The 21,400-nt window shown below is 48.0% G+C and overlaps 1 long non-coding RNA gene across 2 annotated transcripts in view; it reads right to left on the reverse strand.

The window, feature by feature from the left end:
* LOC145503973 (uncharacterized) overlaps positions 1-21,400 on the reverse strand; it is a 203,194-nt gene that overhangs the window by 22,419 nt on the left and 159,375 nt on the right. Inside the window, exon 4 of one of the 2 annotated variants that reach the window (XR_014051969.1) lies at positions 15,005-15,159. The exons of the other annotated variant lie outside the window; for it this stretch is intronic. This is a non-coding gene — a long non-coding RNA (uncharacterized LOC145503973). The remainder of the gene's footprint in view (positions 1-15,004; positions 15,160-21,400) is intronic. 2 annotated transcript variants of the gene reach the window in all.

A 21,400-nucleotide genomic window follows, 5' to 3' on the forward strand; every position in this document is an offset into this window, starting at 1 on the left:
CATAGATGAAAAATTCTCAGTCTTTTTGGTGTCTCCTTATACCAAGTCTTATCCACTGCCATTCTCCTAATTTGGATACATTTCTGACCCAATAAACAAACTTAAATCTAGCCAAATTGTGTTCTGCTCAGCCTATTTTTGGCACCCCACTCCAGTACTCTTGCCTGGAAAATGCCATGGATGGAGGAGCCTGGTAGGCTGCAGTCCATGGGGTCACTAAGAGTCAGACAACTCTGAGCAACTTCACTTACACTTTTCCCTTTCATGCACTGGAGAAGGAAATGGCAACCCACTCCAGTATTCTTGCCTGGAGAATCCCAGGGACGGGGGAGCCTGGTGGGCTGCCATCTATGGGGTCACACAGAGTCGGACATGACTGAAGCGACTTAGCAGCAGCAGCAGCCTGTTTTAACATTTGGGTGGGAGAGATCCAAATGTTCAATGTACTAAAGAAGAAAACCATAATCCCTCATTCCCTGAACCTCATTCAAAAACAGAATGAATCAAAAAATGAAATGTTGAGCATATATCTAGGTGCCATAGCAAGAGGTACTGGAAACCCATAGCCTTTACCCCTGGGGGGTCACGGGGTGAAGAGCCACAGAATGAGTGTGGAAACCCGAGGAAGGAGAGAGGGTTTCTCGCTGGGGATTCAGGGGAGATCCCACCGAGGAGGAATCATCCTAACCAGGGCATCAGGGGAGGGGGTGCTTAGACTCAGAACTGATTGAATATCATTAGAAAACAGAGTTGAAGTCTCATGAATGGGCTACAGGAGAAGTATGAAATTTCTGAAAAGGAAAGCTAAAATTTAGATGTATTTGGGTATATGCCTTTTATGGGAGAAAAAAATCCAAGGCTTCAGTAGGTTCTCAAAAAAATATGTCAGGCTCAAGAAAGATCCTTCCTGATGAGGGCTCATTTCATACTTGCTACTAGAAAGCTCAGCATGCATGTGGCAAGTTATGTATACAGCATGTGTATGGGGGGGGGCGTGCGTGTGCACACTAAGTCACTTCAGTTGTGTCCAACTGTTTATGACCCTATGGACTGTAGCCCACCAGGCTCCTCTGTCCATAGGATTCTCCAGGCAAGAATACTGGAGTGGATAGCCATGCCCTCCTCCAGGGGATATTCCCGAACCAGGGATCAAACCCACATCTCTTATTAAGTGTCCTGAATTGGCAGGTAGGTTCCACTTGGGAAGCCCTATATATATGGGCCAGAGGTTAATACATCCAGGGGTACCTAACCTAGATTCAGGGTGCCTTCAATGTCCTAAAACTGTGTCTTTGTTTTACGGGTTTTTTTTTAAAGCTTAAAAAAAAAGACTTTATTGAATTTGTTGCAGCATTGCTTCTGTTGTATGCTTTGGTTTTTTGGTTCATGTGGGATCTTAGATCCCCAACCAGGGATCGAACCCGAACTGCCCGCATTAGAAGGCCAAGTCTTAACCACTAGAGCACAGGGAAGTCACTTTGTTTTATGTTTTGATTTGTGTGCATTGTTGGGAAATGATCAGAGGTCATGACCCTAAGAATTCAATACTGGGGCTCTTAGAAAGAAGATTCTCCCAGCAAGGAGACACGAGAGACATGACTACAGAGTGAAAGGCGGAGATGGGATAAAAGGGCAGGCCTGGGCAGGACCAGGAGCAGGAGGCTGTAGGTGTCAGAGAGTCACGCTGAAGCCCTGGGCTGTGGAAGGACTAGGTGGAGAAACCCAGAATTTGAAAGAAGGACAAAAGAAGAAGAATTCAAATCGGGGAGCTTTGGACTCAACTTTGAAAGCTCAGGGCAAAAGCTACCTTCTGATGGCCCTGGCCTGAAGCCCAGCCCGGGTGACGACCCTCAGCCTCGGAGCCTCCTCCTGGGTCTCCTGACAGCCCAGCCTCTCCCTTCCTGGGCTCCCCCCTCCATCCCACCCCAAAGCAGCTTTGGGCCCAGAGTCCGGATGGGTCTGACACATAAGATGCTCTGAGTGGCTGGACCTGGCTCCCTAGCTAGGACCAAGGACCCTCTGATTCTCAGAGGGTGACCCTCCAGAGGACTGGCTGTCCATCACATGGACTATTGCCCTGTTGCCCTCCTCTGTGTGCATATTTGAAAGCTAAGCTGTGCCAAATGTCCTCCCCTAACTTTGACCATGATGACAAAATGGACAGACCTCTCTGGAGCTGGGATCACCCTTGACCTTCCAAACAAAGCTCAAATTCTCACCTCTCTCAGCTGAGTTGCAATGGGCCCGAGAGAGTGGGGCCCTACTCCCTGACCCTGTGAGCCATTTCCAAAAGCAGGTGACAGGACTGTCCGTAGAGCAGGGTCATAGGGTCAGGGTCATTGTGCCCCTGACAGGGGGCACAAAGCACTCAGTTGGTTTCCGGCTGAGACTTCCCTCTTTTGCAGTCACAAGGGACACTGTGAATGTGGCAGGAGGAACTGCAGGGGTGGGAGCCAACCCAAGCCCATGGAGGGCAGAAGAGTCCCCCAGACGGTGCCTAGGCCCAGCCCAGGGCTCAAGGGCACACAGCCTTGACCTCTGCCTGCCCAAAGAAACAGCTGTTCCCGTTTTGAACTACTTGGTTGAAGAACATGACAATTCACTCCTGACCAGCAGCGTTCCCCGCAAATCATAAAACTAATTTGCCATTGTATTTTCTCGGGGATAAGCCACTCTCTTTTTTTTTTTCCTTCCTGATCCTCCATGGAGGCCTCTGTAGGTTGCTGACTCACCCTGCAGGTGACATGCTCCCCACCCCACGTGCATGAGCTCCTCAACCATTTGTGGCCTGTGCTTCCCCCATGAGTCAGGGAGACTTGCGACATTCCTGAGCAGATGTGACTGAGGTGACGCAGTGATCACAGGGCGGCTGCCAAGGATGACTCCCAAACCTACAGAGGGGAGAATTCACACTCAAGTTTATTTCGAACCAGCTGAGTCACGGCTGCTTCAAGGACATGGCTCAGCTGTCGACACCAATGGCAAACCTCAAAGCTGAGGCTGTCTGGGAAAAATCCAGAAGTTTCTAGAAAATGTGATTTCTAATAGAACTTGATCTTTTCTTTTTTTTTTGATGAAAATTTATAATTTTCTATAAGAATTTCAAAATGTTTAATGCAGAAAAAATTATTTTTCACTTATGGTAAAGTAACAAATGGTGGTTCATGTATTTAAACATTTGAAGTGTGTGTGTGCTCAGTTGCTGAGTTGTGTCTGACTCTTTACGACCCCGTGTACTGTAGTCTGCCAGGCTCCTCTGTCCATGAGATTTTCCAGGCAAGAATACTGGAGTGGGTTTACATGTTCTCCTCCAGGGATCTTCCCAACCCCGGGATCAAACCCGCACCTCCTGTGTTGCCTGCATTGGCAGGTGGGATCTTTACCACTAAATCTACTTCCAAAGTACAGTTTGCTCTAAATTTGGTATGGAAGGAAGGAGTGGATACAAGAGAACAGGGAATATGCAGGGTGAGAGATTTCACAGCTCACACAAAATGTGATTAAGGTATTTTTCTGTGCAGTTTGGTGGATGGGTTGTTTAGTTTGGGAATAGACCATCTTCCAGAAATCTCAAAGGAGTTAAACTGAGCATCTCTTGAGATGCTTTTCTGTTTCCTGAAGCATCTCTGCTTTTTTAGGGTGGAGAGGGCTGACAGTATTCTCAGCCATGCTGAGTCCTCTGGAGTCGTGGGTGGCTGGATTATGCTGTCAGGGGGACATGAAGGATCTGTGGGGGCAGCTGGAGTGTATTTCTTTACCTCTCTGCCCTGGTGCAGGGGGCTCTGGAGATATGAACTAGGGTGGATGCTGGGCTTACTTCAGTCTGTGCAGGCCAAATCCCTCCACGCCCCTCCAATGCCCAGGCAGGAGAGGACAAAGACCCCAGAGCCAGCTCCTGTTGGGGGTTTCCTGGGGGAGCCTGAACCGCGCCACCGGGTGGAGAAGTCAGGATCAGAGAAGCAGGCAGACCCTTTCTGTTTCCATCTGCCCGCAGCCCTCCCAGCCAGGTGGGAGTCTCAGGTGAGACCTCAGCCAGGGCCGCCTCCTCTCCGACTCCTCAGACTGGCCTCCCACGCGGATAGCTTCTCACCCCCCCACCCCACCGTGGTGCTGAGGTTTTATTCCCTGAGGCCCCTGGGCCGTCACTGAAAGCCAGATGGCCAGAGCAGCCGAGACCTCGTCACAGCCTCCTGCCCTTACCCGCATCTCTGTTCTGCTCTGCATTCTCACAGCTTCCTGTTTCTTCCTGCCTCTCCTGTTCCCTTCCCTGCCCTTCCCCTACCATCTCTCCTTCAAGCGTCACTTGCTCAGCCTTGACCCGCCCTAGGACCTCGAGCCTGAAGGAAGAGCCCAGGGAGCTGCAGGCCTTACACCTCACAAGCTCCGCAGGCTCCTTTCTGTCTCCCAGACACCCAGAGCCGCTTTCCTGGCTTTGGTGAATTACTGACCACTTATCCTGGGCTTTGTGGTTCCCCTGCTCCAGCCATCTTCAGCATTATCCCTGAGAAGAGGCACAGACCCTTTCCCTGAGCGTTGATACAATTGATATCACAGAGGCACTTGGACTTTGTCCTATCCTGTATTCTCCGCCTTTAGTCCCTGGGGCCGTCAAGCCAGCTCCTTCCCTCATCCCAAGGGAACTTCCTCTGACCACCCCACTCCTAGCACCTCCCTCCCTGGGGCCCCATGGGGGCCTGTCCTGGCCCACCTCCCATGTGCCCAACTGGAATTTCCACAGCCTCTCAGACAAGATGGCCTCCTCAACAACACAAGGATGTTCCCCTGGGGTGTTCTGTAATATAAATTCTTCCAAGAATTTGTTGCCAGGGAGGAAAAAAGAGTTCCCAAAAGATCTGGTGTGTTTTCTTTTATTAGACAATGAGGGCTGCAGACCATTCTGTTTGTCTTTCGCTTTCCCCTTTCCTTACCAGGAAGCTCAGAGCTGCACCCGAGCTGATTCCTGATGCAGTCGTCACCCCTTGGCAGTTTCCTTCCTGCTGCTGCTTGTAGAGTCTATTCTCGGGCCTGTGTCCCGTGTGCTTACTGTGAGTCAAAGGGAAGCCAGGGACTGGGAGAAGGTTATGCAGGCTGCCCTTGTGGTCTTGACACCTGTCCTGTTCTTGCCCCTCGCCTGGCCCTAGAGGCTTTCCAGGCATTCACGACCACTGCCAAGTTCCCTCTTCCTATTGGACTTGGGGTCCTACATCCTCAGGCTCTGGCCTTGGGGTCACAGTGCCATCCAGAACCACCCATGGCCCTCCATGCCCACAAAATGGAAGCTTTTCAAAAGAGAAGGCATGAGATTTCCCTGGGGACCTAGTGGCTAAGATGGTGTGCTCCCAATGTAGGAGGCCCGGGTTTCGATCCCTGGTGAGGGAACTAGATCCTACATACCACAACTGAAGATCCAACATCTTTCATTCCACAACAAAGACCTGCCACAGCCAAATAAATTTTTTAAAGAAAGAAAGAGAAAACATAGTGACTGAATGATGATGCTCCAAAGCCTGCAGAGACTTCTCGCCAGTGGACCAAGCTTCTCTCCATCTTCTCAGTCAGCTCCCATTTTGCCCCCCGCCCCCATCTGGGGCAACACGAGGGATAAGGTGGGAAAGAGGAAATTTTGGCCTCATAGGTGGAGGGAGAGGATCCTGGCAGGGAAGAGATTGGTGACTGTCTGATCAACACCAGTGAGCACAGCTGCCCCTGGAGGCACCTCTCAATCCATCCTTGGGAAAGTTTTCATCCCAGTGGGTCCAAGTGGGGTTTGCAGTGAATGCTGACAGATTCCCCTCATTAGATCCCAGAAGCAATGGTTTGCAGGTATTTCTACAACTCCCTCCTGTCTTTCCAGACTTCTAAACAGAACAATAAACAGGACAGAAACTTGCAGTCAGCAGGGAGAGATGTCTTTGGACAGGAGGAGGTAGGAGGATGGCACTTGGGAAGCAGGGGATGGCGGAGGAGCCTCAGCCTTTCCCAGAGCCCCACAGCAAACCAAGGGTTCTTTTTCCCTTGGGGAGGAAGGCTGCTTTCGTGTCAACTTTGATTATTTTCTTCAGCAGGACTTCATGCAGTTACACAGTGGAAGCTTCACCCCAAATGAAAACTGGTGTCTGGACATGAAAACCACCCTTTGTTGTTGATGTTCAGTTGCATAGTTGTGTCTGACTCTTTGCAACCCCATGGACTACAACACACCAGGATTCCCTGTCTTTCTTTATCTCCCAGAGTTTACCAAACTGCTGTATATTGAGTCTGTGATACCATCCAGTCATCTCATCCCGTCACTCTCTTCTCCTCCTGCCTTCAATCTTTCCCAGCATCAGGGTCTTTTCTAATGAGTCAGCTCTTCCCATTAGGTGGCCAAAGTATCAGAGCTTCAGCTTCAGCATCAGTCCTTCTAATGAATATTCAGGGTTGACGTCCTTCAGGATTTACTGGTTTGATCTCCTTGCAGTCCAAGGGACTCTCAAGAGTCTTCTCCAGCACCACAGTTCGAAAGCATCAGTTCTTCAGCACTCAGCCTTCTTTAGGGTCCAACTCTTACATCCATACATGACTACTGGAAAAATCGTAGCTTTGACTATACAGACTTTTGTCGACAAAGTGATGCCTCTGCTTTTTAATATGATGTCTATATTTGTCATAGCTTCTTTTCCAAGGAGCAAGTATCTTTTCATTTCATGGCTGCAGTCACCATCTGCAGTGATCTTGGAGCCCAAGAAAATAAAATCTGTCACTGTTTCCCTTGTTTACACATCTATTTGCCATGAAGTGATGGGACCGGATGCCATGATCTTAGTTTTTTTTTTTTTATAGAAAACTACCTTATCTTGGCTAATTCATCTGCACACCCCAAGGAAAACAGAGACGGAAACATCATTTTAAAGTAGCTGGAAGTATGGCATTGGAGCAGCTACCTGAACCAAAAGAGGGCTTCATATAAGTTTACATCCTGAGCCTGTGGCCTCCAGCAGCTCCATCAGATCTGAGATGGACAGACATCTGTGAGTTTTCCTGACATCACAATGTCTCACTGGTTGGTTGGGTAAGAGGGTGAGTTGAGTAAAGAGTCGTCCTTTAATTCTAGACTTGGCTCCAAACCCCCTCATGGGATTAAAGCTGCCACTGTCTGCAGCCCTGAACCTTGACCACAGCATCTGCCCATCAGCCTGCTCTCAGCTACACGGGAGGATGGGCCCAGCGTCTGGTCACCAAATGGACCAGGGTCTGACACAGCCCGATTAAGAAACACAGAGGATGAGGCTCATGCGCACACATTTGCTGAGCGTGGGATCTCTCTGCCAGGAGGTAACAGCACATCCTCAGCCTCCCCAGCTCCCCCACCGCCAGCAGTGGCTGGAAATACTGGAAAGGTGCAAAAGGCAAGCAAGCAGGAGGGCCCTGTGTGCCATTGCCCCACCCAAGAGAGAGCTCCAGGCTCTGGGATGGGTTGAGAACTGATTCATGCTCTGCCTTTGCTTCTCTGTCTTTCCAGGGACAGTTCAGTTCAGTCACTCAGTTGTGTTCGACTCTTTGCAACCCCATGGACTGCAGCACACTAGGCTTCCCTGTCCATCACCAACTCCCAGAGCTTGCTCAAACTCATGTCCATCAAGTCAGTGATGCCATCCAACCATCTCATCCTCTGTCGCCCCTTCTCCTCCTGCCATGCCACCCTTATGGCTTTGACCCCTGCCCTGAATTCCTTTCAGATCTTGCAGAGGCCAGGCTCTGGCCCTTGCTCAAGCTGGGACTCATTTCCTCCCTCCCAGCCTGCGAATTAGTCAGGGGTCTCCAGAGAAACAGAACCATTAAGACATACAGAGATATATACAAGAGGAGATTTAATGCAGGGATTAGCTCATATAGTTACAGAGGTTGAAATGAACTGTTGTTCACCAGCTGAAGGACCAGGCGAGGCGGTGGTGTGATTCACCCGAGTCCAGAGGCCTGAGAATTGAGGGGATGGATGGACTAAGTCCTGATCTGAGCTTGAAAGGCCGAGAACCAGGAGTGATGTCTGAGGGCAGGAGAAGGCGGATGTCTCAGCTGAAGCAGAGAGAAAGTGAACCTACTCTTCCTCTGCTTTTTTGTTCCATTCAGGCGCCCTGGGGTAGAGGGTGATGCTCACCCATGCTGGGGAGGACCTCTGCTTCTCTCAGTCTACTGATGGAAATGCTGGTCTTTTCAAAAAACCCTGACAGACACCCCCAAACATGTTTCCCCTGCTATCTGGGCATCCATTGTTGTCTTAGTCAGTAAGTCGTGTCCAACTCTTACAACCCCATGGACTGCAGCCCTCCAGGCTCCTTTGTCCATGAGATTTTCCAGGCAAGAATACGGGAGTGGGTTGCCATTTTTTTCTCTAGGGATATTCGGGACCCAGGGATCGAACCTAAGTCTCCTGCATTGGAAGGCAGTCTCCTGCATTGTTAGGTGGATTTTTTACTGACTGAGCCACCAGGGAGGCCCATCTGTGCATCTGTTAGCCCAATCAAACTGATGCAAAAAACTAACACTGCAGCCTATCTCCTCCTTCCTTCCTCCCATCCCAGCCTGCGGGGCTTCTCTTGTACTCCCAAGGTTAGGTTAGGAGCCCCCTGGGATCCCACAGCTCCTGTCCTCTCCCACCTCCATTACTGCCATATGGTTCTCTTGTGGGTCTTCCCTGGGGAGGTCCAAGTCTGAGTTACTAATTCATCCTTGGTGCCACCTACAGGGCTGGAAATAGTGGATTCTCAAAAGTAAACCATGAGGGCTTCCCTGGTGGCTCAGTGGTAAAGAACCCGCCTGTCAATGCAGGAGACACGGGTTCGATCCCTGATCCAGGAAGATCCCACTTACTATGGAGCATCTGAGCCCGTGTGCCACAACTACCAAGCCGGAGCTCTAGAGCCTGGGAGCTGCAACTACTGAAGCCCAAGTGGGCCCTAGAGCTCATGCTCTGCGACAAGTGAAGCCACCGAAACCAGGAGCCCGCACATGACAACTAGAGAGCAGCCCCTGCTCACGGCAGCTAGAGGGAAGCCGGCACAGCAACAAAGACCCAGCACAGCCAAAACTAAGTAAGCAAAGGGTAAAAAGCCCTCCGTTTACTGAATATGGACCTCTGGCTAGACGGAGTCAGTCGTTCACTTGGAGTAGCTGGCAGGCAGAGGCTAGCGCCCCTGGCAGGGTGGGTCCTCCACGCCCAGAGAGTAGGTGGGTCCTAACAGTTGTGACACTTGGGGTGGAGGGGGGTCTGTTTCCATGGAGCAGCTTGGATTTTAGGAAAACTAGAAACAGGGGGACAGGATGTGATGGGCTCATTCATTTTCCAGGTTGGAGCTGTCTAGGCAACCAGATGGATATTCTGCCACCTACACAAAGGCATCCTGACTCTGCAGTCTCTATAGACCGCAAGGACTTCCCGGCACCCTCCCCCCCTCACCCCACCCCCGGCACCATTCCCCAGCACCCAGCACAGCGCCTGACCCAGGTGAGCTGCTCAACCATGATTGGCTGAATGAGTCACAGAAGAAAAGAATGTGGGCTTATGGACAAAGAAATTTTATCTTGGAAAACTGATAGTGTAGCCCCAGCTGTGTATCTGAAGGCCTTTCTGTTTAAAGTGGCGGGGTGGGGGGTGGGGGGCTGAAGAAAACCTCTTCTTAAATATATTTAAAGATAATTGCCTACTTCCATTGTTTACTCTCCCACATGAGCACATGGAAACACTGAACAGGATCCTCACTTAAATGCCCATCAGGATGAGAAGGGGCCACCTACCACCTGGCGGTGAGAATGAGCCATGTCCAGGGGCAGAAATAAAAGTAGAATTCAGCAACATGGAAACCAGAAAGCGGATTGCAGAATTCCTCCATTTATATTAATGTGTAAAACCTAGTAAACAATGGGGGTATTTGGGGGGGGGGGGTCCAACTGCATGCTCTTTAAAAAGATCTGAAGCCAATATAATAAAATATTATCATCTACCACATGCTAAATGTTGTCACTGTTCAAATACTGCTTGATTTCATTTGCACAAGGTACCTAGAATAGTTAAATTCAGAGTTAGAAAGTACATTGGTAGATGCCAGGGGCTGGAGGTTGAGGGGTGGGAGGAGGAATGGGGACTTCACGTTTAATAGGGACAGAATTTCAGCTTAGGAAGGTGAAAAATTTGAGAGATGGATATAAGAGGTGCACAACAGTGTGAATGCTTTTCATGCCACTGAACTACACAGTGAAATGTGGTAAAATAGTTTTTACATTGTTTTATGTTACGTGACTTTTACCATGATAAAAAATTTTTTTAAATGTTGTCTCTATTAAATCATTATTAAGTGATTTTATATTACTCTCTGAAGTTTTTCTTTTGTATATTTGAAAGTTCCCTAATTTTTGGAAGGGCCCCTTTTCTCCATTTATCGGAAATAATTTAAGAACCAAGTGGTTACTTCACTTAGCTTTTGCTATGGAAGCAAGCAGAGTTATTTAGTTATTTTATTTAGATAGTGCAAAAATCACCTTTGGAAATAAGGACTTTTTTCTTTGAATTAAATTCTCCCAGTTTTCTAACTCCCCAGATCACCCTCCCCGTAACCAGTCAGGCTGCCCCCTAACCAACCCAAGTCCTGAATGGAACACGACCAGTTTCCCCTGCTATGAATACCCCACTTCTCCCTCCTCCTTCTTCCTCTGCCCCACCTCCTACGCAGCCCACCTCAGACATCTGCGGTCCACCAAGGCCATCTCTACATCAGCAAACAATCTTTCACTTAATGATAGTAATAGAGATAGCGAGGCACTGGAAGCAATGGTTTTTCAAATTTCAAGATGTATCAGAATAACCTCAGTTCAGTTCAGTGCAGTCAGTAAATCATGTCCAACTCTTTATGACCCCATGGACTGCAGCACACCAGGTTTTCCTGTCCTTCACCAACTCCCAGAACTTGCTCAAACTCACGTCCATCGAGTTGCTGATGCCATCCAACCATCTCATCCTCTGTCTTCCCCTTCTCCTCTTGCCTTCAATCTTTCCAAGCATCATGGTCTTTTCAAATGAGTTGACTCTTTGCATCGGGTGGCCAAAGTATTGGAACTTCAGCTTCAGCATCAGTCCTTCTAATGAATACTCAGGACTGATTTCCTTTAGGATGGACTGGTTGGATCTCCTTGCAGTCCAAGGGACTCTCAAGAGTCTTCTCCAACACCACAGTTCAAAAGCCTCAATTCAAAAAAAAAAAAAAAAAGCCTCAATTCTTCAGCGCTCAGCTTTCTTTATGGTCCAACTCTCACATGACTACTGGAAAAACCATAGCTTTGACTATACAGCAAAATGATATCTCTGCTTTTTAATATGCTGTCTAAGTTTATCAAAGCTTTTCTTCCAAGGAGCAAGTGTCTTTTAATTTCTTGGCTTCAGTCACCATCTGCAGTGATTTTTGGAGCCCAAGAAAATAAAGTCTGTCACTGTTTCCATTGTTTACCCATCTATTTGCCATGAAGTGATGCGACCGGATGCTATGACCTTCGTTTTTTAAATGTTGAGTGTTAAGCCAGCTTTTTCACTGTCCTCTTTCACTTTCATCAAGAGGCTCTTTAGTTCCTCTTTGCTTTCTGCCTTAAGGGTGATGTTATCTGCATATCTGAGGTGATTGATATTTCTCTGGGCAATCTTGATTCCAGCTTGTGCTTTATTCAGCCTGGGATTTCACACGATGTACTCTGCATATACATCATGTGAAGAGATACCCCATGTCCAAGGTAAGAGAAACCCCAGCAAGATGGTAGGCGCTGAGAGGGCATCAGAAAGCAGACAGACTGAAACCACAATCACAGAAAACTAACCAGATATACCCATTTGAATGCAGAGTTCCAAAGAATAGCAAGGAAAGATAAAAAAGCCTTCCTCAGTGATCAGTGCAAAGAAATAGGGGAAAACAATAGAATGGGAAAGACTAGAGATCTTTTCAAGAAAATTAGAGATACCAAGGGAACATTTCATGCAAAGATGGGCTCAATAAAGGACAGAAATGGTATGGACTTAACAGAAGCAGAGAATATTAAGAAGGGGTGGCAAGAATACACAGAAGAACTGTACAAAAAGGATCTTCATGACCCAGATAACCATGATGGTGTGATCACTCACTTAGAGTCAGACATCTTGGAATTCAGAGTCAAGTGGGCCTTAGGAAGCATCACCACGAACAAAGCTAGTGGAGGTGATGGAATTCCAGTTAAGCTATTTCAAATCCTAAAAGATGATGCTGTCAAAGTGCTGCACTCAATATTCCAGCAAATCTGGAAAACTCAGCAGTGGCCACAGGACTGGAAAAGGTCAGTTTTCATCCCAATCCCAAAGAAAGGCAATGCCAAAGAATGCTCAAACTACCGCACAATTGCACTCATCTCACATGCTAGTAAAGTAATGCTCAAGATTCTCCAAGCCAGACTTCAATAGTATGTGAACCGTGCAATTCCAAATGTTCAAGCTGGTTTTAGAAAAGGCAGAGGAACCAGAGATCAAATTGTCAACATCCACTGGATTATTGAAAAAGCAAAAGAGTTCCAGAAAAACATCTATTTCTGCTTTATTGCTTAAGCCAAAGCCTTTGACTGTGTGGATCACCACAAACTGTGGAAAATTCTGAAGGAGATGGGAATACCAGACCACCTGATCGGCCTCTTGAGAAACCTGTATGCAGGTCAGGAAGCAACAGTTAGAACTGGACATGGAACAACAGACTGGTTCCAAATAGAGAAAGGAGTATGTCGAGGCTGTATATTGTCACCCTACTTATTTAACTTATATTCAGAGTACATCATGAGAAACACAGGGCTGAATAAAGCACAAGCTGGAATCAAGATTTCCCAGAGAAATATCAATAACCTCAGATATGCAGATGACACCGTTATGGCAGGAAGTGAAGAACTAAAGAGCCTCTTGATGAAAGAGAAAGAGTAGAGTGAAAAAGTTGGCTTAAAGCTCAACATTCAGAAAACTGAGATCATGGCATCTGGTCCCATCACTTCATGGCAAATAGATGGGGAACAGTGGAAACAGTGACAGACTTTATTTTGGGGGCTCCAAAATCACTGCAGATGGTGACTGCAGCCATGAAATTAAAAGACACTTACTCCTTGGAAGAAAAGTTATGACCAACCTAGACAGCATATTAAAAAGCAGAGACATTACTTTGTCAACAAAGGTCTGTCTAGTCAAAGCTATGGTTTTTCCAGTAGTCATGTAGGGATGTGATATTTGGACTATAAAGAGGGCTGAGCGCTGAAGAACTGATGCTTTTGAACATCAAAAGCATCAGTGTTGGAGAAGACTTTTGAGAGTCCCTTGGACTGGAAGGAGATCCAACCAGTCCATCCTAAAGGAAATCAGTCCTGAATATTGATTGGAATATGAATTGGAACTGATGCTGAAGCTGAAACTCCAATACTTTGGCCACCTGATGTGAAGAACTGACTCATTTGAAAAGACCCTGATGCTGGGAAAGATTGAAGGCAGGAGGAGAAGGGGACATCAGAGGATGAGATGGTTGGATGGCATCACCGACTGAATGGACATGAGTTTGGGTAAACTCTGGGAGTTGGTGATGGACAGGGAGGCTTGGCATCCTGCAGTCCATGGGGTCACAAGGAGTCGGATAAAACTGAGTGACTGAACTGAACTGAGTCTGGACCAAGCCAACACAGACAGAACATTCAAAATTAAGTAAAGATTAGGGTGTGAAGCATGAAGAGGAGGATGGGAAAGGAGATGAAAAGGCCAAAGAAATGACAAAAAAAAGGAAGGAGAAAACAACAAGGCTGGAGACAGCATTGGGAAAGAGAAGAAAGGTAATGTAGTAGAAAGGTGGTGTTTTCCATCCCCACTGACAGTGACCTTGCAGCTGGCGAATGCCCTATTTCTCAGCCAGCAGAGAAAGGGCAGGGGGCCATTTCTCATTCCTGTGTGCAAATAGTTATATCTAACAACAACAAGAAATTGTCAGCATAAGAAGAAGGATCTTTTATGACAGGCAGGAATTCCTCCTTTTCAAAACTCTTAAGAACTGTTGTCCCTATCTTTTGGGAAGACTTCCAGAGTCCTGAGGACCTGCCCACACTGCCCTGGAGGCCCACAGCTTCCGAGTCATCCCCATAGCCATCTGGACACCTGTCCTGCAGGAGCCTGTCTACACACCCATGGAAGCAGGCGGAGAAAGTGAGGATACATGTTCCCCTCTGAGGTGGTGGTGGTGGTTTAGTTGCTCAGTCTTGTCCAACTCTTGTGACCCCATGGACTGTAGCCCACCAGGTTCCTCTGTCCATAGGATTTCCCAGGCAAGAATACTGGAGTGGGTATTCTTGGGTATGAACCATTTCCTTCTTCAGGGGATCTTCTTGACCCACGGATGGAACCTAGGTCTCCTGAATTGGCAGATGAATTCCTTACCGCTGAGCCACCAGGGAAGCCCTCCACTCTCAGGGACATGGGGCTTAAATACATCCATCCCTGAGTCTGGAAAAGAATCCCAGCAAGCAGGACAAGGTGGGCATAGAGGAAGTGGGGTGGGGGAGTGCTTGGGCCTTTACTGAGGTTAGTGCAGGGAGAGGAGGGAGGAGCCATCCATCCCAGAATTCCCCTCCCTCCCCAGCACAGAGGAGCCCCTGGTCCTGCTCCACCAGATTCTCAGGAGCAGCTGGCCCACCCTTGTATTCGTGGATGTGGGACCCATGAATCCAGAGGGCAGATTGTACTACGCCATTTAACATGAGGGGTTTGAGCATCCGTGGATTCCTATACCCATGGGGGCAGGCGTGGTCCTGAAAACAACCCCCCAAGGATACTGAAGGATGACTGTGATTGGTCTGGAGTGGAGTCTGATCGACAGTAATGTCCCTGGGTGACCCTTTTAAAAGGCAGACTGATGTCTTGTGGTTCTAGAATCAAGTCCAGCCCATCACTCCCCTCCTGCAGGAGAGGTTGAGTCTCAGAGAGGCTAAGTGACTTACTTACATAACAAATTAGGAGCAGAAGGGTGAGAACTCCTTTGTCCTGATGACTGTCTGCAAGTTGGGAGAAAATAAATCTTCGACACGCTGGAGGTTAGAGCTAGTCGGCTGCCCTCCCTCGAGTCAGAGTCCACGGGGAGGATTGACCCCAACAGTCACCTAGGGAGGAAACCTCAGGGCTAGAGAGAAAATCTCAGAGACATCCCCTCCAGTACTCTTGTACTCTTGCCTGGAGAATCCCATGGACAGAGGAGCCTGGCGGGCTACAGCGCATGGGTTCCAAAGAGCCGGATATGACTGAACAACTTTCACTTTCAGAGAGAACAGAATCCAGGTGCCCTGTGTGCTTTTCCCTGTGGGGCCCTGTCCACACACTGCTGAAAGGAGCCCGGAATGTTTCTATGTGCCAGGTAGACTCAGGGAGCCTGAGTCCTCTGCAGGGAGGCACAACTGTGTTTGACTTGGCCTGGGACACGGGATTCCTTCCTCTTGTATCTTTTTTGTTTTTGGCTGCACCGTGTGGCTTGTGGGATTTTGGTTCCCCGACTGGCGCTTGAACCCACACCCTCGGCAGTGAAAGCACAGAGTCCTAACCACTGGACCATCAGGGAATTCCCACCTCATTGTATTTTTGCTCCTCAGAGGGAGCATGTCACTTTAGATGGTGGCAGAGCAAGTGACATAAGCAAGACTAGGAAGTGAATCGGGAATGAAAAATAGTTCAGGGCAACTATGGTTTACTGAGTGCCCTTCCTGTCAGGCACTGTGTCTTTAGCCTAGGACCCAGGACAGCTTGTGAAAACCCTCTGGCAGGCAGCTTACTGGACAGATGTGGCAATGAGCTGCTAGGGAGGGACCATACCAAGGTGGGGAGATGGAAACTAGAAAGCCAGGCCTTATTTGCATTTGATTTGCTGAGTGCACCAAACCAGGCCTGGGCCAAGCCATGCTGGGAAACTCCCAAGATGCCAGAGAAGACAACAGGTTTTCCCAGAGTGGGAGGCGCCATTGCCCCCATTTTGCAAGCCCTGGTGGCTCAGACTGTAAAGAATTTGCGTGCAGTGCGAGAGATATCCGGGTTCAATCCCTGGGTCAGAAAGATCCCCTGGAGAAGGGAATGACTCAGTTCAGTTCCGTTCAGTCACTCAGTCGTGTCCGACTCTTTGCGACCCCATGAATCGCAGCACGCCAGGCCTCCCTGTCCATCACCAACTCCCGGAGTTTACCCAAACCCATATCCATCGAGTCGGTGATGCCATCCAACCATCTCATCCTCTGTCGTCCCCTTCTCCTCCTGCCCCCAATCCTTCCCAGCATTAGGGTCTTTTCCAATGAGTCAACTCTTCACATGAGGTGGCCAAAGTATTGGAGTTTCAGCTTCAACATCAGTCCTTCCAATGAACACCCAGGACTGATCTCCTTTAGGATGGACTGGTTGGATCTCCTTGCAGTCCAAGGGACTCTCAAGAGTCTTCTCCAGCACCACAGTTCAAAAGCATCAATTCTTCGGTGCTCAGCTTTCTTCACCGTCCAACTCTCACATCCATACACGACCACTGGAAAAACCATAGCCTTGAATAGAATCACTACCCACTCCAATATTCTTGCCTGGAGAATCCCATGGACAGAGGAGCCTGGTGGGCTACAGTCCACAGGGTTGCAAGAGTCAGACATGACTTAGTGACTGAGTCCAGCACAGCTAAAACTGGGGCAGCACAGAAAACTGGCTGGTCTCTATAAATTGTGTTGTCATGGTTCTTTCCTTTCAGATAGGAGGCATCCCTAAAGCTTTCTCCCCTACTTTCTTTAAAATCTATTGCATGCAGCTGACAGTTAGGAGTCAAGGCGAACTTGTCTTCTCCTCTACCAGTAAGGATTCTGCTTTTAAGAGAAAATCAAATATTAAGCCAAAGAAATAGCTCTCTAACAGTGGACATTGCGACCATCAGCTGACAGTTCCCAGGAGGGAATTATTTTCCCAGGGGAAAGACGTCCCCACTTTTTGAGGACCTTAGGCTGCCCCTGGTCACTCCACAGAGAGACTCCCACTGGCCCCCTGTCCACCCCCAGCTGCCAGCATCCTCCAGGCTGGGTGCTGATTAGAAATATCCCTTAGCGCTGACCAGTTAAGGAGGTGACCTTGGTTTTGCCTTTGGCGCCATTGCCAGCCCCGGCCAGTGATCCACTCATCAGACTCTTCTTTTTTCATCTCTGGAACCACATCATGTGATCACTGGATACCTAGGTGGTCCTACTGAGAGGCCAGGGTTCCACTAAGGCCAAGTGGTACAGTGGTTAGCTTGGGCAATAGACAGGCTCTATCTTCATATATGTGTGTGTGTGTGTGTTCAGTCATGTCCGACTCTCTGTGACCCCATGGACTATAGCCCGCCAGGCTCCTCTGTCCATGGGATTTCCCAGGCAAGAGTACTAGAGTGGGCTGCCATTTCCTTCTCCAGGGGATCTTCCCGAGCCAGGGATCTCCTGCACTGATAGGCAGATTCTTTACCACTGTGCCACCTGGGAAGCAAGTATCAAACGCTGTGTCTGCCTCTTTGTCTCACCTTTCAGTTAGAAGAACATACCCTCGCCTTTTCTGGTGGTCATCTACTCTCATCTTAGCATCACTCATGGTGTTCTAAGTGCTTCACATGCTATTCATTGCTGCCAGCAACCCAACAAAGTAGATTCTACCACCATCCCCACCTCATAGGTAGGGAGACGGGGGCCCAACCCACGAGGTGCACCTACAGAAGCCAAGACCCTCACTCTGCACACTTCCCCCTGCAAGGCAGCGCAGGAATGCACGTTTCTTGTCTGTTTGTCCCCATGGCTGCCTCTCTCCTCAGCCCATCTCAGCTGAGGCTGCCTGAGCCCATTGGCTCCTAGTAGGAGGCACAGCCAGCTCCCTGGTCCCTCCTAGACAGGCTTTTGGAACCTGACTTTGATGGTAGGAAGGAAAGAAAACAAATCAAGGAGAGGAGGTGACGGCTACTTCTGGAACAACGAGACTTGCTCTGTCCTGGGATCCCTGATGTGGGGTCACTGCCAGGTGTCCCGAAAGACCTATCTTCTTATTGCTCCACTTTCCTTGCTGGGCCCTTCTCTGCAAGCCAGGAGGCAATGCTGGGGGTTCTCAAAGGACCACTTGCTTTATTGTAACTTCAGCAACCTACTGGGAAGGGATGATGATGGGCCACACAAAAATGGCTTGTAAAAATGGTCCAGTTGGTTATACCAATACCTCTCACCCTGTGGGTTGATAAAGAGTATGGGATTAATTGGAAGGCCCTAAGATCTCATGATGAAATAAAGCAGCCCTTTTTTGTAAGGCTCATTCCTTCAGCAGATGTAGCTTCCAAATTAGAGCCCCTCTTCTCATTAAAAAAAAAAAAATGCCTGGGACTTCCCTGGTGGTCCAGTGGTTAAGAATCCACTGGCCAATGTGAGAGACACAGGTTCGATCCTTGGTCTGAGAAGACTCCAATGCCTCGGGGCACCACAGCTACTGAGCTCTTGCTCAGGAGCCCACTCACTAGAGAAAGCCCGTGCACAGCAACGAAGAGCCAGTGTTCTCCAACAAAGAGCACAGCCAAAAAAAAAAATGCCTGGATGATTTTCACCAAGTATCTCAGGAAAGACACCTTAGTGTCCTGAGTATCTCAGCAAAAGCTCTCTAGGGGTTTCCAGAGAGAGGAAATCCCAAAAATTTCTATCCCCAATTCTACATGTCAAGGGGCACCAGCATGGAATGAAAACAATGGGTCACCAGTGAGCTGTATGGTGACAAAAGAGGCCTGACTGTGGCGCAGTCCCCCTTGTCACTGGTCATGGTGTCTGGTGAGCAGATAGATGGACCAGCACAGGGATGAGAGGGCTGGAGTTGGGGGTAACCAACTTCCATGGACTCGGTGAAGCTGATGGGCTGAGAGGGGAACAGGCTACTTTGCTGAAAGGAAAGCTGGCTTGTCTGTGGATGGATGGATGGAAGATATTAGGACACTCAGTGTAGACTGTCTACAAGTAAGTCACTTGTGAACCCGCTTGCATGTGTGCTAAGTCACTTCAGCTGTGTCCGACTCTTTTCGACCCTATAGACTGTTGTCCACCAGGCTCCTCTGTCCTTGGGATTCTCCAGGCAAGGATACTGGAGTGGGACCCCACTCCCTCTTCCAGGGGATCTTCCCAATCCAGGAATCGAACCTGAGTCCCTTACATCTCCAGCATTGGCAGGTGGGTTCTTCACTACTAGCGTCACCTGGGAAACCCGTGAACCCACTTACATTACTATTCATTTGTTTGCTTATTGGTTCAGAGTAGAAGACCAGCATCTTGGTTTCTCACATTTTTGAACAGCGAAAAAAAAAAAAAAAAAACAAACCCTCTTTTCAAAGCAATGAAGATGTTGTAGCTGTTTTCAACTTGGCAAACCGAAGTACGTTCTTTTAAGTAAACTGTTTATTGAAGTGAAACGTACATAGAGGAAAGTGGATGAATGATAAGCATAAGAACTTGACAAATGTTCAGTTTCCAAACCGATGAAGTCACTGCCCAGATCTAGAAACAGTACATTTGCTGCACCTCAAAAGTACCCCACCTTTTGCCTCCTTCCTGTCACACCCTCCAAATAACTACCATCTCGATGCCAATCCTCATTGACTAACTCTGTCTTTCTTGAACCTGGAATATGTAGAACCACTCATGGTACCCTCTTAATTGTTTGTCTTCTTTCATTGAGCATGATTTCAGTTCTGTGTTATTGTGTGTTGCATTCAATTGTTCAATTTCATTGCGAAGGACACCACAATATAATTATCCATTCCACTGTTGGTGGACATTTGGGGTGTTTTCAGTCTTTTGCTATTGTAACAGGATAGTTATGAGCAGTTTTGTATATGTCTTGAGTGCACATAAGTATGTGCTTCAGCTGGATGTACACAGAGGGGTAGAATTGCTGAGCCTTAGGATATACAATGCTTAGCATTCAGTTCTGTCAAACAATTTTCCAAAGTGATGGTAAATGCCACTTTACACTCCTACTAGCCAGTGGATGGCAGGTGTATTTGCCTTACATCCTCTCCAGCACTTTGTATTATTAAGTTTGTTTATTTTCAGTCACTTTGGTGGATGTGTAGACGTGTCTCCTTGGGATTTCACATTGCGCTCTGCTGCTCATATTTCTTGGCAAACTGTGTAACTTCTTTGGTGATGTGCCTGTCCAAATCTTTGGCTCATTTGGATGTATGGAAAGTTTTAATTATTCTGGATACAAGCCTCTTATCAGTTTTCAGATTTGCAAATATCTTCTCCCACTAAGGCTTGCCTTTTCATTCTTAATGGTGGCTTGATTTTTTTCCAGAGTTTATTATTATCTCAAGCTGGGAGACGAGAAGAGTGGAATGATTTTATGCTATTCTATCTGAAGCAGGAGTCCTTTCAATAACTTCTGAATGGAAGAATTCATTGAATGAATCACTGATGAGTCCATCTTCAATACAATTCATTGACCTAAATATAGCCAGACTAAAAAGGAAACAAATCCCAGACTCTTAGAATTGGTAGGATCTTAGGCTCTAGCCTACCCTCCTTCACAGAGGAGATTTTTCCATAGAGCACCCACCCCCACATAGGGACCTCTACCACATCATGGGATTGTGGGATTTATTCAACTAGTGGCCTCTTTGTTTCACTCTGGGCAAAGATATTCAAGGAAAACTTCATGTACCCATTGCATAGAGCTAAGGAGAAAGAAGCAAAGTAGCCTGTTTTAACCTGTTTTAATTTCTGAACCTAGTATATTTCAGGACAACGCATGAACAACCACTAAAGGTGAATGTGGATTATGGATGAAAAGGGCACATGTGGAGAAGGAGAAAGAAAAGCAAGTGAGCTTTTAAATGTACATTTTCACCCCTTCTCAACTCAAAAACAAAGGCAGAAACCTGCTGTCCAAAGCAGGAAATATCAGGAAATACCAGCTGAGAAACTGCCCACTTGGCACCCGTGAGCCCCAGCTGGCCCTCTGACCCCACTCCTATTTTAAGTCCATGACGTACAATCAAGCTTTCCTTTTCTGCACCTGAAAGGATGACTTCAGTCCAAACTGAGCACTTATTAGAAGTTACGGAGTTATTTTTAAACCTGGGCACGTAATCGGCCTTGGTCTAATCACTGGATCCTTCAAGGAAATGGAGGTGTTACTCTCTGAGTAACATCTTACCGTACAGTGTCCTACTAGAGGGAACCTTATTTCTCAGAGAGTCCGTTAGTTTGGAGCCAGTTGCCACTGCCAAGGATGACTCTTGGCTCCCCCACTGCCTGTCACACACCGCACTCTGAGGCCCCCTCATTGGACTGAACTCATCTTGCTAGTGGAAGTGAGCCCCCAAGCCAAGCTGTT

Source organism: Giraffa tippelskirchi, chromosome 4 (assembly GCF_054371585.1).
Source record: "Giraffa tippelskirchi isolate mGirTip1 chromosome 4, T2T-mGirTip1v1.2.pri, whole genome shotgun sequence".
Classification (NCBI taxonomy): Eukaryota; Metazoa; Chordata; class Mammalia; order Artiodactyla; family Giraffidae; genus Giraffa; species Giraffa tippelskirchi.